This window comes from Aegilops tauschii, chromosome 1 (genome assembly GCF_002575655.3).
Source record: "Aegilops tauschii subsp. strangulata cultivar AL8/78 chromosome 1, Aet v6.0, whole genome shotgun sequence".
Taxonomy (NCBI): domain Eukaryota; kingdom Viridiplantae; phylum Streptophyta; class Magnoliopsida; order Poales; family Poaceae; genus Aegilops; species Aegilops tauschii.
Window position 1 is genome coordinate 129,237,426 of NC_053035.3, and position 16,470 is coordinate 129,253,895.

A 16,470-nucleotide genomic window follows, 5' to 3' on the forward strand; every position below is an offset into this window, starting at 1 on the left:
TGAGTCTAGACCAGCTGGCCACCTGGCGGCAGGAGGCCGACACAGAGCTGGAGCCGGCGCGGCCGGCTATCATCCAGCGGGCTTCGGCGATTGCCGATTATACCGACACCAGCGCCTTCGCTCCTGAGGTGGACGACAACGGTGTTGCCCAGCCGGAGGAGTGGTTCGGGCTGAACCCGGCAGACGGCGAGGACTCGGCGGAGGAGATCGACTCCAGCGACGAGGGCGAGGAGGAGGAGGAGGATGAAGACGCCGCGCCAGATGGTGGAGCGGCCGGTCAGCCTCAGCTTGACCGTGCCTCCAACAACAAGGCACGCGTGGGTGCGCCGCCTGCAGCCGGCGATGATCAAGCTGAGACCCGCCAGCCGGCCACTCCTCTAGCCAGCGGCGCCGTCTCCTCCGACCAGCGCGGCTCCCCTGCTGCGCCCTTAGTCTAGTTTGCTGCCTCTACTTTCCTGTTTCACCATTCTTGGAACAGTGTTTTGTTAAGTTTGCACAATTCCACCCACTGGGGGTGTATTCGAATTATATTGACTGCCGGCCGGTTTGGGGCCTTATGTGTAAATATAATTATGCATGCGTTTGGCTTTCCCTTGTTCTTTGCTTTTCATCCTTCGACTGTTTCCTTTGCCGCCCTCCCTTGGTTGCCGCCTTCCCAGCCGGACAGCTGCTCTGCAATCTGTGGCTGGGGAAGTGCTTGGGAGGGCAAGTACTCTAGCTTTGTTGGATTATAGCGAAGTGATTGGGAGGCCGGCCAGCCGGCTGTTTTGACAGCCGGCAAGCGTGGTTGGAGGCCGTCTTTGCGTTATATAAGTTCGTTAGTCCTTAGCCGTTTTTCGTGTGGGCATCCTTTCTGCCTTTGGCTCTTGCCAGTCGGACAGTCGGTTCTTCGAGCTGCGACTTTCAACAACAGAGGGCTCGGGTGCCGGCACACTACTTGTCTGACTTCAGGTAGAACTTTTAATATAACTGAAGGCGGCCAGTCCCCGGGCCGACTAGTCAAACCCGGTGCCAGACAGAAAATCAAATGTAATAATACATTCATGAGTATGACGCTCGTCATTCATAGATAAAGGAGGGCAGTCCCTGAGTGCTCCTCGGGGGGCCCGTTTGTCTCATATTTAATAAAAACGGTAGCATGGTACATACTGCTTTCAATTGTAAAATCTTCTCAGGAGGTTTGCGTTCCATGGTCGCTCCGACTCCTTGCCGGAATCATCCCTCTTGCGTCCTCTTGGTTTTTGTGCGTTGATCAGGTAGTAGGAGTCGTTGCCTAGTGCCTTGCTGATGACGAAAGGGCCTTCCCAAGGGGCCGAGAGCTTGTGCTAGCCGGTTGTTCGCTGGATCAGCCGAAGCACAAGGTCGCCCTCTTGGAAAGATCTTGGCTTGACCTTTCGGTTGTGGTAACGGCGCAAACCCTGCTGGTAGATGGCGGACCGGCTGAGTGCTAACAGCCGGCCTTCTTCCAGCAGGTCGAGGCCGTCTTTTTGCGCTTCCTTGGCCTCCGCTTCCGTGTACATGGTGACCCGAGGCGAGTCGAACTCGATGTCAGTTGGGATGACAGCCTCGGCACCATATACAAGGAAGAACGGAGTGAAGCCGGTTGACTTGTTTGGGGTAGTACGCAGACTCCAGAGGACAGCCGGCAGCTCATCGAGCCAGCAGCCGGCCGATCGCTCCAGTGGTACGACCAGTCGGGGCTTGATGCCGGAGAGGATGAGTCCGTTTGCTCGCTCGACCTGGCTGTTTGACTGCAGGTGGGCAACGGACGCTAAGTCCAGTCGGATGCCCTGTGTCGCGCAAAAACGTGCCAGTGCTCCTTTGGCAAAGTTTGTGCCATTGTCGGTGATGATGCTGTGCGGCACGCCATACCGAGTAGTGATGTCGGCAATGAATGTCACGGCAGTCGGCCCGTTCAGCTTCTTGATCGGCTTCGCTTCGATCCACTTGGTAAATTTGTCCATGGCGACAAGCAGATGTGTCAAGCCACCGCGGGCTGTCTTGAATGGGCCCACCATGTCCAGCCCCCAGACGGCAAAGGGCCAGGTGAGGGGGATGGTCTTGAGTGCAGAAGCCGACAGGTGTTGCTTGGAACTGAAGACTTGGCATCCTTTGCAGCATTTGACTATCTCTTTGGCATCTTCCAAAGCAGTCGGCCAGAAGAAACCATGGCGGAAAGCTTTGGCCACAAGTGATCTTGAGGCTGCATGGTGGCCGCATTCGCCTTGGTGGATATCCTTGAGGATTGCTACCCCTTTCTCTGGCTCGACGCAGTGCTGGAAGACTCCAGTGACGCTGCACTTGACAAGTTCTCTGTTTATTATTGCATATGCTCTGGCTCGGCGTTGCACTAGTCTTGCCGAGATCTCATCAGTCGGCAGTTCTCTGTTGACTAGGAAGTTGAGGATGGGCTGGGCCCATGATGGAGCTGTGACTTCTTCTACTGTTAGTACGGCCACTGTGACTCGAGTGGGTGGGTTGGGTGGTGGAGAGTTGGAGTCGGCCAGCGCTTCTTGTGTCGCTGCAGTCCCCGGGCTGAATGCTGTAGTCCCCGGGCCGGGTTCTGAAGTCCCCGAGCCGGGTGCGACTACGGCAGTCCCCGGGTTGCTTGTCGAAGTCCTCGAGCCGCCTGCTGGGTTCCTCCAGTCGGATCCGGCTACATCGGGGGCGGGCGGTACAAAGATAGAGTCCGACTCTGGAGACGGCTTGATAGATGGTTTGAGGAGGCGCTGGAGAGAGACACCGGTTGGTACAGCCTGTCGGGTGGAGCCGATCCGTGCCAGGGCGTCTGCTTGGTCGTTGTCGGCCCGTGGTACATGAAGGAACTCGCACCCTTCGAAGTACCCACTGATCTGCTGGACGAGGAATCGATAGCTCGCCATGTTTGCATCCTTGGCGTCCCAGTCGCCAGATGACTGCTGGACCACCAAGTCCGAGTCGCCATAACACAGGATCCGGCGTATGCTGAGCTCTTTGGCTAGCCGGAGCCCGTGTATGAGTGCCTCGTACTCAGCCACGTTGTTGGAGGCGGTGAAGCAGATTTGCAGCGTGTATCTGAGCTTGTCGCCTTTGGGAGAGGTGAGGACGATGCCGGCTCCCAAGCCGGTGCGCATCTTGGACCCGTCGAAGTGCATCCGCCAATGAGTAGAGTCGGGAGCCGGCGGTAGGTACTGGGTCTCGGCCCAGTCGACGAGGAAGTCGGCCAACACTTGGGACTTGATGGCGGTGTGGTGCTGATAGAAGATTGTGTAAGGTGCAAGCGCAATGGCCCATTTAGCCACCCAGCCAGATGCATCCCGGCTGCCTATGATCTCGGCAAGCGGGGCGGTGCACACGACCGTGATGGGATGCTCTTGAAAGTGGGGCTTTAGTTTCTTGGCGGCGAAGTATACTCCATAGCACATCTTCTGGTAGTGTGGGTAGTTTTGCTTTGAGCTGGATAGAACTTCGCTTAGATAATATACCGGCCTCTGGACTAGCTGGGCTCGGCCTTCTTCTGGGCGCTGGACCACGACGACTGTACTGACCACTCGGCTAGTTGCAGCAATGTAGAGGAGCATGGGTTCCTTCTCAGTCGGCGCCGCCAGGACAGGTGGAGTGGTCAGCATCTTCTTCAACTCATGGAAGGCTTGGTCTGCTTGGTCATTCCACTCGAAATGAGTGGATTTCGTCATGAGTCGGTACAGGGGGAGAGCCTTCTCTCCTAGCCGGCTGATAAAGCGGTTTAGGGAGGCTAGGCACCCGGTGAACTTCTGAACGTCTCGCAACTTGGTGGGAATCTCCATTCTCTCAATGGCCTTGATCTTCACAGGGTTGCACTCAATGCCGCGTTCGGAGACCAGAAAGCCTAGAAGTTGGCCGGTTGGTACTCCAAACACGCATTTCTCGGGGTTGAGCTTGATCTGGAATCGGCGCAAGTTGGCAAATGTTTCTTTGAGGTCTTCCAGCAGGGTGCCGCGCTTTTCTGTCTTCACCACAATATCGTCTACGTAGACGTGAGCATTTCTGCCGAGTTGCTTGAGGAGGCATTTCTGCATGCAACGCTGAAAAGTGGCACCGGCATTCCTCAAACCGAATGTCATAGTCAGGTAACAGAAAGCTCCGAATGGTGTGATGAAGGCGGTCTTCAGGCGGTCTGCTGGGTCCAACTTAATCTGGTGGTATCCTAAGTAGGCATCCAAAAAACTCAACAACTCACATCCGGCTGTGGAGTCTATTACTTGATCACCGTGGCAGAGCAAACGGATCTTTGGGGCAGGCCTTGTTGAGGCTAGTGTAGTCTATACACATACGCCATTTGTTATTTTTCTTCAACACCAAGCCTGGGTTGGCAAGCCACTCTGGGAAAAACACTTCCATAATGAAGCCGGCGGCGATGAGCCGGGCTATCTCTTCTCCTATGATTCTTCTCTTCTCTTCTGACAGTCTGCGGAGGGGCTGCTTGACCGGCTTCGCGTTCGCTCGGACGTGTAATTTGTGCTCGGCGAAATCCTTCGGAACACCCGGCATGTCCTTTGGGGACCATGCAAAGATGTCTCGATTCTCATGGAGGAATTCGACGAGCTCGCCTTCCTATTTACTGTCCAGGTTTGCACCAATGACTGCAAACCTCTCCGGGTTCTCCAGGTCCAGAGGTATCTTCTTCGTCTCCTTGGCCGGCTGGAAGGAGCCCTGCACATCATACTCCTTGGGGTTGGGGGACAAGGCCGGCTGCTTGCCGGCCATGGCCACAACTCGTTCCAGCATCTTCTTCTCTTCTGCCACTACGAGGGACTCGGCCAGTCGGCTGCTGGCTGCAGCGCACTCGATGGACTTCTTGTAGTCGCCGACCACTGTGATGATCCCCTTTGAGCTCGGCATCTTCATCTTCAGGTAGGCGTAGTGGGGCACAACCATGAACTTGGCTAGAGCAGGTCGGCCGAGCAAAGCGTGGTAAGGGCTTTCCAGATCCACTACCTCGAACCAGATCGCTTCTCGGCGAAAGTGATCCTTGTCTCCGAAGAGAACATCCATCTTGATCTTGTCGATCGGGGAACAGGACGGGCCGGGTACGATGCCATGGAAAACGGTCCGGCTCGGCATGAGCTGCTTCGCCTTGAGGTTCAACTTCTCCATGGTGTCGCGGTATAGTATGTTGATACTGCTCCCGCCATCAATCAGAACGCGGGAGAATCGGGCAGCCCGCCTCTCTGTTGCGAGAGTGACATCCAAAACTAATGCGTAGGAGCCAGGGGACGGCATCACTTCTGGGTGATCGGCCCGGCTCCAGTTGATAGGCTTTTCGGACCAATGCATGAACTCGGGGTTGTTGGAGGTGACCGCGTTGACCTCTTGATGCTGTCGGCGCCGGCTTCGCTTGTCTTCAACCTGGCTCGTGAAGACGACGTAGGCGGCGTGCTCATCAGGGAACTCATCTTGAATGGCTCCGACTGCTGGTCGAGCAGCCGACTGCTGGGGGGCTAGAGGCGGCGGCCCGGGAGGCGGAGGCGGCACCAGCCCCTCGCCCTTGGAGATCTGGGTGAGCCAGTGGCACTTTCGGGTCATGTGGTTGGATGGCTTCGCGCCACTGTGGAACTTGCAGGGGGCATCGAGAGTCTGCTCGTAGGAGAAGGCCGGCTGCCAAGCCAGCCTGCTGCCCTTCTTCTTGGGAGCGGGCCGCTCTTCAGGCTGCTCGTCTTCGACCGTGGCCACCTGCCGACTGGTGGAAGGCGGCATAGGGGCCTTGCACTTGTGGTCGTTCTGGTAGGGGCGCCGATTGGAGTCGCCAGCTGGCGTCTTAGGAGCCGGAGCGAGCACCTTCCCAGAGGCGCCTACTCGGAGCTCGGTCTTCATCGAGGAGTCAGCTGTGGCGTACTTGTTTGCAATGACCAGCAGCTCGTCGAGGGTAGCCGGCTCATCGTAGAGGAGTCGGTGCTTGAGGAGGGTGCCCTCTCGGCACCCGGCGGTGAAGTATTCGATGGCCTGCACCTTGTGCACCCCCTCGCAGGAGTTGCGGAGCTCGGCCCACCACGTGAGGTAGTCGCGGGTCGACTTGTCGGGCCCTTGGACGCATAGGGAGAGCTAGCGGGCCTTGGGAGGCCGCTTGTACGTGCTGGTGAAGTTGCGGACGAAGACTTCCGTGAAGTCCAGCCAGCTGTTGACGCTGTAGGGCTTGAGGCTGTTGAGCCAGGTGCGTGCCGTGCCTTGCAGCATGAGAGGGACGTACTTCACGGCTACGCGCTTGTTGCCGTTTGCTATACTGACAGCGGTGGAGTAGTCGATGAGCCAATCTTCCGGCTTCACAGTGCCGTTGTACTTGGGCGTGTCTCTGGGGAGCGAAAATCCTTTGGGGAAGGGCTCGTCGCGGATGCGGGGGCCAAAGCATGGCGGGCCGACATCGTCTTCTTCTTCTAGCGCCAGGGATCGAGCTAGGCGGTCGATCCGGTGGCGGGCGTCGTTCTCGCCGACTCCTTCGCGGCGGCCTAGTCGGCCACCGAGAGTCGGATGTGTGACAGGTGGCGGGGTGGGATATCTCTCCCCCCGAGTCGGGGGAGGAGGCGGATTGCCTTGGCGCTCCACTGCTCGAGGGCGACCTTCCGCGTCGCGCTCGATGGTGATCCGAGTCCGGCTGCGGCTAGCAGCCGGCTCCTTGTCTTTTCTTGCGCGGGAGCCGCTAGCAGTCGGTGACCGGGATGTCGCGGCGTGCTCTCGGCGTGGGGGAGGACTCTCAGCGCGGGCGCCGGCTTCATGCCGTTCTGCGGCCGCGTCGATCAGCTGCTGGATGCGCCTTGTCATGTAGGGGAGCTCATCAGCCCCCAGCCCATTTAGCTCTTCAGCGGCCGCCTGAGCGGCTCACAGATTCTCGAGCAGTGTGGCGTAGACGGGGCGGTCTGCCCCCAGCATGCTGGCGATGGCCGCACCGCGCTTCTTGACGAGGCCGGCTTGGCTCGGCCCGCCATGAGGCGGCGTACCGAAGGCGGCGCGGTCGACTTCGCGCTGGTGAGCCTCGATGAGGCGTCTCATGGAGGCTATCTTCTGACCCTCCGCGATGAGGGCAAGGCGGCGTGCCTCCAGGGTCTCGGCGTCGGCGTCGGCCGGGATGGGGACGGACAAGTCATGCATCGCCGCTTGTAGGGCGTCGTGGGCGCTCTCGCTCGAGTCGGCGACGTGGCTGATGACCAGCACCTCAGTGACAGCGTTGCTGCCGCTGTCAGCTCAAGGGAGAGGGTCGTTGAAGACTACCACGTCGGAGGGGTAGGCGTCGAGCGATGCCGTGTCGGAGTCGACAAGCATCGGGTCGGTGGAGCCGACCGACTCCAAGTCTACAACAAGCTCGCTGGAGACGTGAAGTTGGTCGAGGAGGCTGACGAGGCGACTCTCGGGGCAGTCCGTGCCCGCGCCGGACGCAGGCTCGTCGGAGATGCGAGTCTCGCCAAGAAGATCGGCGAGGCAGCTCGCTGCGCAGGCGTCGTTAACGCCTTGCAGCGCGTCGGGGCAAGCGCCATTAGGTGCAGCAGGCTGGCTGCGCTCGCGGGGAAGGAAAAGGGTTCCCGTCCAGAACAGGTCTCTGGACGATGGTGCACCTGGCCCCACGGTGGGCGCTAAATGTCGGGTGGTAGGTGCGACATATTCCAACGGGTGGCTTATCATTGTGGGAGCCAGTAAGACGTCGCCGGTGCCTGGAAACGGGATGAGGCGAAGACATGCACGCCGGCGGATCTTACCCAGGTTCGGGGCTCTCCGTGGAGATAACACCCCTAGTCCTGCTCTGCGGGGTCTCCGCATGATCACTAGATCAATACAAGTAGCTACAAGTGCTCCTTGAGCTGTCTAGCTAGAGGAAGAAGAAGGGCAAGGCTAGCTCTCCTTTTCTCTCTATGTGGTGTGTGAAACTCTATGAGATCCACCCTTTGCATGGGTGTCCCGGGGGGTTTATATAGGCCTACCCCCAGGGGTACAATGGTAATCCGGCTGGGCGCGGGTCCCAGCCGTCAACTTCTGTGCTCGCCGGCTTCTCCGCCGGTCATTGGGGCCCGCCGACTGGTGGGTCCCGCCGGCTGCCGGCCTCTTGGCCGATAGGCCGGCCCCACCGCTTGGGGGCTTTGTCGGCGGCTTGTTACTGTCGCCTCGCCTCTGATGACGAGAGCTTTGTTGAGGTAAGCGTGGCTACAGTGTCGCTGCCTAGCGGGCTCCCACTGTAGCCTTACCTCGTCTTGTCTCCTTAATGAGGCACATGTTTCGAGGGAGAGAGGTAGCCGGCTATTGGGAGCCGGCCACACCCCTGGCCAACTAGAGGAGGCCAGGCCGCCTTCGAGTGTCTCTCTGGCAAAAGGGGCCTGCCGCCTACGGGCCGTACTGGCGCCTGTCGTGGGTGACATCAAGACCAACACGACTACAGTGCCGAGCCGGATGGGGGATGGCTGGCCCGTACGGCGCCCTGTGGCCATGCCTGCTCCGGGATTCGGGGGTAATGGGCGGTACTGCGGCCACGCCCCATCCTACCGCCGTTACGTGGGTACAGTCTTAGTAGGCGCAGTCTTGGCCGGCTCCTGGGAGCCGGCTTTCTTCATGGCCGGCTTCTGGGAGTTGGCTTTCTTCATGGCCGGCTTCCTGGAGTCAGCTATCTCGTATCTTCCTTGGGGGAGATTTCTGAGGTTGGGTCGCCTTCTGGGAGTCGGCCCTGGGGACAGCCGGTCGGGGGAAGGCGGCCCTATGCTTTGTATGCTTGAAGGCTTGAATGGCTTGATAATTTTTCAAAGAGCCAGGGGGAGTCAGTTAGGCTACCCGTGGCCATTTACTCCGACACTGATCGTCATCATCGGCCTCCTCCCCACCAAATCTGCTGTGCGGACCGCCCTGCTCTCCCGGCGGTGGCACCCCCTCTGGCGCCGCGTCCCCATCAACCTCACCATCAACAGCTGCCTCTGCGATGGGGATTGCAAACGCATGGCCGCAGTCTCCAAGATCCTTTCATCGCACCCTGGGCCAGCCAGACGCCTTGACATTCGCATGTTCAGTACCAACTGCAAGGTCCAAGCCAAGTTCGACGAGTGGTTCTTATTCCCCGCCCTAGATCATCTCGAGGAGCTCAGCTTTGAAGCTGGACAATGTCGCTCTCTGCCGCCGTCCGCGCTCCGCCTCACGCCAACCCCGCGCCACGCTAGCTCCAGCTCCTGCTATCTTCCCCAGATTAATGCCGCGCCCGCCCTTCGTCTCCCTCAACTCAAGCAGCTCGACCTCTTTGACGTTGGCATCTTGAAGCAGGCTATGGAGCACCTGCTCCACAGCTGTACTCGCTCGAGTACCTTCGTCTTTAGCAGATCCATGGGTTCATTAGCCTCCACATCACCTCGACGAATCTCTAATGGATTTATGTGTCTTGCTGGCTCCGCAACAAGACATCAATTGGGAAGAGATCACTCTAGCTATTCCACGTTATGGTCATTTAGAATGCGCCTTTCCTTGAGAGATTGCTTGTATATGATCTAGAAGGTCCAAGAAATATCAGGGTCATTGACGCGCCGAAATTGACAGCGTTGGTGTACTCGTCTGCCAAATTCTCCGAACTCTTTATTGGATCCGTAATCGTTCAGGTACAACACTCATCTTCTTCTCCGTCTTCTTGAAATTCACATTTTTAAATTTCTTCTTGATGTATTTACGACCGTCTTCCAGAAAATGATTCCCACAAGCTTGACCCAGTCTATGCACATAGTGAAGATCTTGGCAATAAAATCTATCGGCCCCAATCTGGATCAAGTTGTTGGATTCCTTACATGCTTTCCGTGCACGGAGAAGCTACTCATCGAGGTGAAACTTCTTTCCTATTAGTAAACGGTAATCATAACGTAGCTCAATTTTTTCGTAATTTTCCCAAATTACAATGACAAGTGTAGTGTTCAAAACTGCATCTACGCACTGCACTGAAAGAAATGTTTTTAGTATTTTTTCTCACGTGATCACCTGCATCGTTTTTTTTGTACTACTAGAGTAGCCTAGGCTAGTCATAGTGGAAAGTAAATTAGACTATTAACTCTATGGTTACCCTAAGAGCAAGTACTACCTCCGTCCTGGTTTACTCTTCCTATTTTGTAGTATCAAAATTTGACCATAGATTTAACTAACAAAATGTTAATGCATGTCACTAAAAATTATATCGTTGGATTCATATTTGAACATAATTTCAAATGCTATAATTTTTGGTGACATGCATTGGCATTTTCTTAGGTAAATCTATGGTCAAAATTTTACACTAAATACGAGATAGTACAAAAGTGGGCTATAACGGCCCTCCACTAAGTAGGCCAAAACACGTGCCAAATTCACTTGTGATGCATTTGGCATCGATGCTCCTCCATTTCTCACCTGGTGCCCCAATCTGGATCACCTACTTTGCTCCGGTGCCAAATTAACTCACGCAATGAAAAAACACTTGCGTGGTAGAGAGAGAGAGAGGACCGAGGCAATAAAAAACACTTGTTTGGGAGAGTGAGAGGCTGGTGTAGTTGGTTTGGTTGATTTGTTTATACATGTGGGTCTGTGTGCACAGCGGTGCCAACTCTCTCACATCGCGAGAGCGGTGCCAAAATCTTTTGATTTGACATCGATGTGTATTATGTGGCATACTTTTGAGAAATATGGCATCGGCCACATAGTGGAAGGCAACAAATGCCCAAGCTCTTCACGTGCTCCTAGGTAAATGAGAGTAAAGAGAAAGAGAGAGAGAGAGTGAAAAGAATATCACTAGCTAGCCAACCCTATCGTATGAGCGAATGATATTTGTACCTCTTGATGACACGACAATCTTATACAGCCAGCTGCTCTAATATGTTCTCTTCTTTTGCAGATAAAAAAGACCCGAAAGTGAAAAATGTGTTGCACTATAACAATCTCATCGAATGCCTTGATATCCATCTTACAGAAATTGATTTGATCGACTACCGAGGCAACACATCTGAGATTAAATTTGCCATGTTCTTTGCTCTGGAGGCAAGTGTGCTCAAGGTAATGAGGTTTGGCGTTCTCTGGCGCAACAATGAATGGCGTGCTGATCACCGCAAGCGTCTAAGCCTAAATGACAAAGTCTCCACAAAAGCTGAATTTATTTTTGAAACATCAAGTGGCCAGAGACTCGAAAATCTATTTGCCCATTAGTGACTTGTCAGGGCGGTGGATTTTAGTTTGTACGATAATGCGGCATCCACCTAAAGTAACGAAAGTTCTTACGTAAACTTCCTAGATTCCCTCTTCGTAGGTGCAGCATTACTCCTAACATTTGTAATATCAGTTCGAAACTTGTAATATTGCCGTGCCCTATTCATGCGTTTTCAAAATCCTGCGAATCAAAGAGGTCCTGAGTTGGTGATGATGTTGTGCCTGCCAACTTTCACCAATAGCCGTCGGATCTAGATCTGACACATACAAACCAAACTTCTCCAGTTTTGCAAAAAGATGCCCGCACTTGTTCCCTATTTACAAACAACTCCTTGTCTTTCACCAATAGCCGTCGGATCTAGATCTGACACATACAAACCAAACTTCTCCAGTTTTGCAAAAAGATGCCCGCACTTGTTCCCTATTTACAAACAACTCCTTGTCTCTCCCAATCAGCCTTATCTAGAAGGCCATGGAAAAATCTGGCGTGATGGCCGCTGCCGGCGCTGTCCACCCCCAATCTTGGTGTTCCGTGCAATGCACGGGCATCTACGCACGGGAAATTATGTCGAACACGGCTAGTTGTAAGCAGGCTAGCTCTACAGCCATGATGATAGTGACTACAGACGGTGAGGCTGACTATGGTATGCCGAACACGGTGCCTATACTCAGGTGTCATCTCCGGCGCAGGGTCTTGTCACTTCACTGTGAGGAGCATCACGTAATAATTTAACCAACGAGTAGTACAGTGCTACTACATTGGTAGTACTACTACTAGTACTAGCACTAGCACCACCGTCTGGATTTAGTAGTACTGCCATGTCCATCTGGATTTAGTATTTGACTAGCAATATCTAGTAATGCATGTCACAAAAAATGTACTACTCCCTCTGTAAATAAATACATGGTGTATTCTTTTATTCCTTCCGGTAGATGGCTCAAATCTGAAGTCTCATCAATCAGACTACTATTGTACTCACCGAGCGCCCAGCTTTGTAAGCTACCAACAAAAAATTGCAATCAAAGACTACTATTGTACTCCCTCCGTACTGGTGCATTAGTCACGTTACAAAAACCAAATAGTCTCTACTCTTATAAAAAAACCGAGTTGGTGACGATGGTGTGCCTGCCATCCTGCAATATAGACCGTCCGATCTATATCTGACGGATAGAAAGCAAACTATGACAATTTTGCAAAAAGATACCCGCACCCCTCTCCACATTTGTAGATAAGGACTTCCCTCGTTCATCTACGTCTCCCGCGAGATAAACAGCTCGTATAAATGCATCTTGATGTTCCATGCAACACATGGGCCTCTTGCTAGTAATCCCAAAACTTTTAGGCACAGTGCATTAACTACCCACCTCGTTCCCTGTTTTTGCCACGAAAAAAGAAATCACCCAATACGAGACGTGGGGTGCGTATGCATCCAATGACTTGAGACTACTCCCTCCGTCTAGGTGTATAAGTCATCTTAGAGCAAGTGAAAAAGAGGAGTGGGCTCTCATGCAAGAGCCTAGCTATATGCGGATTCCTAGGCTGATATACAATAAATATGAAGAAAGAGAGAGAGAAGATGAGAAAAAGTAGTACTCTTATAGCCAGCCTTATAGCTAACCTTATTGTATGAGTGGCTACAAGTGATGGCTCTATATGACATGGCAACATCATACAGCCAGCAGCTGGCTATACTATTAACCATGCTCTTAGGTTGTGCACCATGACCAAGACGATGGGGAAAGCGAGAGAACTTAATGTCGTTTTGCTAATTAATAGGATTACATGCAATGAACCAACCACTGCATGTCATGTTTAGTAGTCTCAAGTCATTGAAAGCATGCACGACCCACATCTCTCATTGGTTGATATGTCACGAAATAAGAAACGAGGAGGGATTTAATGTACCGTGCCTAAGTGTTTTTGGATTATTTGGTTTTCGTAAGGTGACTTACACAACATTTTTGGTTACATGCATTAACATTTTATTAGTTAAATCAAAGGTCAAAACTTGGCGCAAAATGCAAAGGGGACCAATAAACCAGTAAACATCAAAGTTCTCTCGTTTGGCCCCAACTAGAGGTCCGGTGAGATGACTATACTGCACCGGCACGGAGGGGGACGCAACTTCATTGACTTACTGCACCTGTGTTTGGGTGGATGACACGTGGGCCCAACAGGTGGCTGCCCCACCTGTCATACTGCCAAAGGCAGGTGCAGTAGAGGGCCGAGGAGTAGATAGCCAACACACACGTGAATGCAACACAGTTTGCACTTCTCATATAAAGGCTCCCCGCCAGTCCAATCTACGAAATCCCACGCACCTACGCACCCTAACCAAGGGCAAGAGTGATCACTACAATCACAAGATCAGTTGACTAGAAGCTAGACCCATGGAGGCAATGAGCGCGAGCATCAGCCGGCTGTGCCAGATGGTCCACGACGCCGACCTGTGGCCTGGCACCGAGGAACGTCTCTAGGTTGTGCTTGAGGCCACCAAGGCGAGAGGCCTCTTGGATGACAACTTCGTCTCCTTGTTCGACAAGGTCCTCGTCGGCTTCCTCGACAAGTTCACCGTCGTCAAGAAGCTCGCGGACGACCTTGACGTACGCCTCCAGCCCACGTGCCCAGGCTCTGCGATGCTCGCCACCCTCAACGGCCTCTATGGTGACAACCACTTCGATGCACTAGTGGCCCTGCGACTGCCCGCCATCACGCCGGAGAATGTCCACCTCGAGGTCGCGCTCGCCGCGCAGCGCTGGCGCAGCAAGACACCGTCGACATAATCACCCACGTCTACACACAAATCGTCCACAAGGACTACTACGTGCTAGACGAGGACGATAGGTCACCGGCCTTCTTGACCCGCAGGGCAACCTTGGACAGCATTGTTCAGAAGCACGTTGAGCTCGCCGCCAACGCCGCTGCTCCCCACACGTCGGTTGGTGAACCGGCGCACTAGGGCGTGAGGATGTCGTTGATGGATCCGTATGTATCTTTATCTTTCCGTCAAATCCATGTAGTAGTATATGGTACTACTAGTAATTATCTTACCTTTCGCATCAAATTCATAATTTTAGTACATACTCCATGCATGAACCGTGCCAGAACCAAACTTCTCATTACTCTAGCGAAAATCGTTATTTCTATCTATCGGTCGTGCCATGGAGCAGAACCAAATTTTACAAGTTACAAGTTCAAAAGGAAAAGCCTGTTGTGTTCGCGTCGCACCCGCACACGGTTGGTCTGGCACGCCGCTCAAGGGGGAATGCATGTTGTGTTGCATTTTCACTTACAAGTGGGACCGCAGTTGAGCAAACCGACTATCGGCAAACCCCCACCGCGCGATTGCTGAGAAAACAGGAGGGAGAAGAGATGGCTGTAGCACAGAGTCCAAGAAAATTGGTGCCGGATGGGACTCGTGTGGGTGGCGTGTGCCGTACTGCTAGACGTGAATGCTAGTTATGGCCCATGCCACCCCGCTATATCGAGCCTATATCGAGGTGCTGGTTATGTAGAACAAATTTCCTGGAGTCCGTGCTCAGCCCTCCTCTATCTCTCTTCTTAGCCAGCCAGCAGACGCGTGGAGCCCATCGTCTGTTTGCTCATATGCGGTCCCACATGTCAGTGAAAACGCAAGAGGACCCACTGAACCTGCACATCTTTCACCTCGACGTGCCGGTGATGAAAAACAAATCCAATAAAGATCTTTGGTGGCCGCTTTTGGAATTACTCAAGAGTAGTAAGATTCTATTTACAGTTTAACCGAAGATGCACATCACGTGGCTTCAACTACCACTCTATTTTCTTGCATAACACGACCTGGATGCTAGATGTCCCACGTGTCGGCAAAAGGAGGAAGAACTCGACCAAATCTTCTCCACATATAGACCGGAGGAGTAGGAAACACGGCAAGCCCTGTTCCTACATCATACTACGTACAAGCCCACCTCACGCAGTCACGCTATCACCATATTTCTCGGCCTCCGTGCGACACCTAGCTCTAGTTGATCTAACTAGAACTAACTACTGGTTGGCTCTATGTGATGTGGCAACTTCATACTACTACTCCAAGAAGTGAGTCGAAAACCATTTATAAATTGAGTTTATGACATGCATATGCAAATGTACCATTCATTACATACAACAAGTCATCAACACACAACGACAACGAGGATACATGTTGGATTATAGATTAGTTCCAACAAAACATTCTAGTAAATACTAAAGTTTTCATCACACAACAAATAATAAGCAATGAAATGAACTTCAGCTCAACCACTCCTCGGCGTTGGAAACACTTGCTTTGAACCAGAAGAGTTTGTCTCGGAAGGGCCAGCTAATGTCAATCTTGAGACCAACGCAGGACTGATCATCCAGGCTGAAGTGGCCTATTTCATGACCCATATTGTGATAGCCACGGTAGGGAAGCATAGCAATGTCCGAGGTATATATACAGTTGCTTCTCATAAATGGTAGTAACATTGTGTCAACAACAGCTGGATCACCTTTCACCATGATTGGATAGTTTTGTCCAAGGAAGAGCGAGTTTCCTCCAAGAGTATCAATACTAAACCAGGGAGAAGGTGTTGGTGCTAGCACAGTAGTATCCATCCCTAATACCCTGCAACGGATGTTGGAATAGGTCCGGAGAGTCCGACCATGGGAGACAACACCTGCTCCCTTAGTAACATCAGCGGTGCCCTGTATACAGACAAGAAGAGGTGATCCATCGGAATATGTTGCCAGGCGCCACTGAGTATATGGGTCCTCATGCTCGTGATCATCATCATCGTCATCTCCCCCTTGGTTATAAATTTTTTCGAGTATAGGTGGTGAAATGTACACAGGACCTTGGAAACACAAGAAGGTTAATTGGTAAAGGGAAACTAGCTAACCCGCATGCATGTGGATGAAACAATTATAATTACGGTGGAAGACAAACGTATCGAAAGCATAAGGATTCCATGCAAAAACAGTGCCACGAGTGGTGGCAGCAAACACAAGACCCTCGTATTGAATTGCATCATAGTACACATCCGTGTATAGAAACTAATTTTTGAGCAACATCCATCCAGTCGAACTATGAAGGAAGGCAACAATCTTGTCGAAGATAGCAACAACTCCATAGTTCATTAAATCCCAAGAGCGGTCGGGAACTTGACAAATTTCTATCTTCCGTAGACGACAGTCACCATGATTGTAGTTGAACGTATGTAGAAAACCGGTGTGCTCAACCTCTGGGCAGTCTGAGATTTTTGGAAGTGGAACCCGGTGACGAGTGTACACATTCACAAGTTCCCACTCGTAGTTGTACCCAATATAAACAACCCAATCTC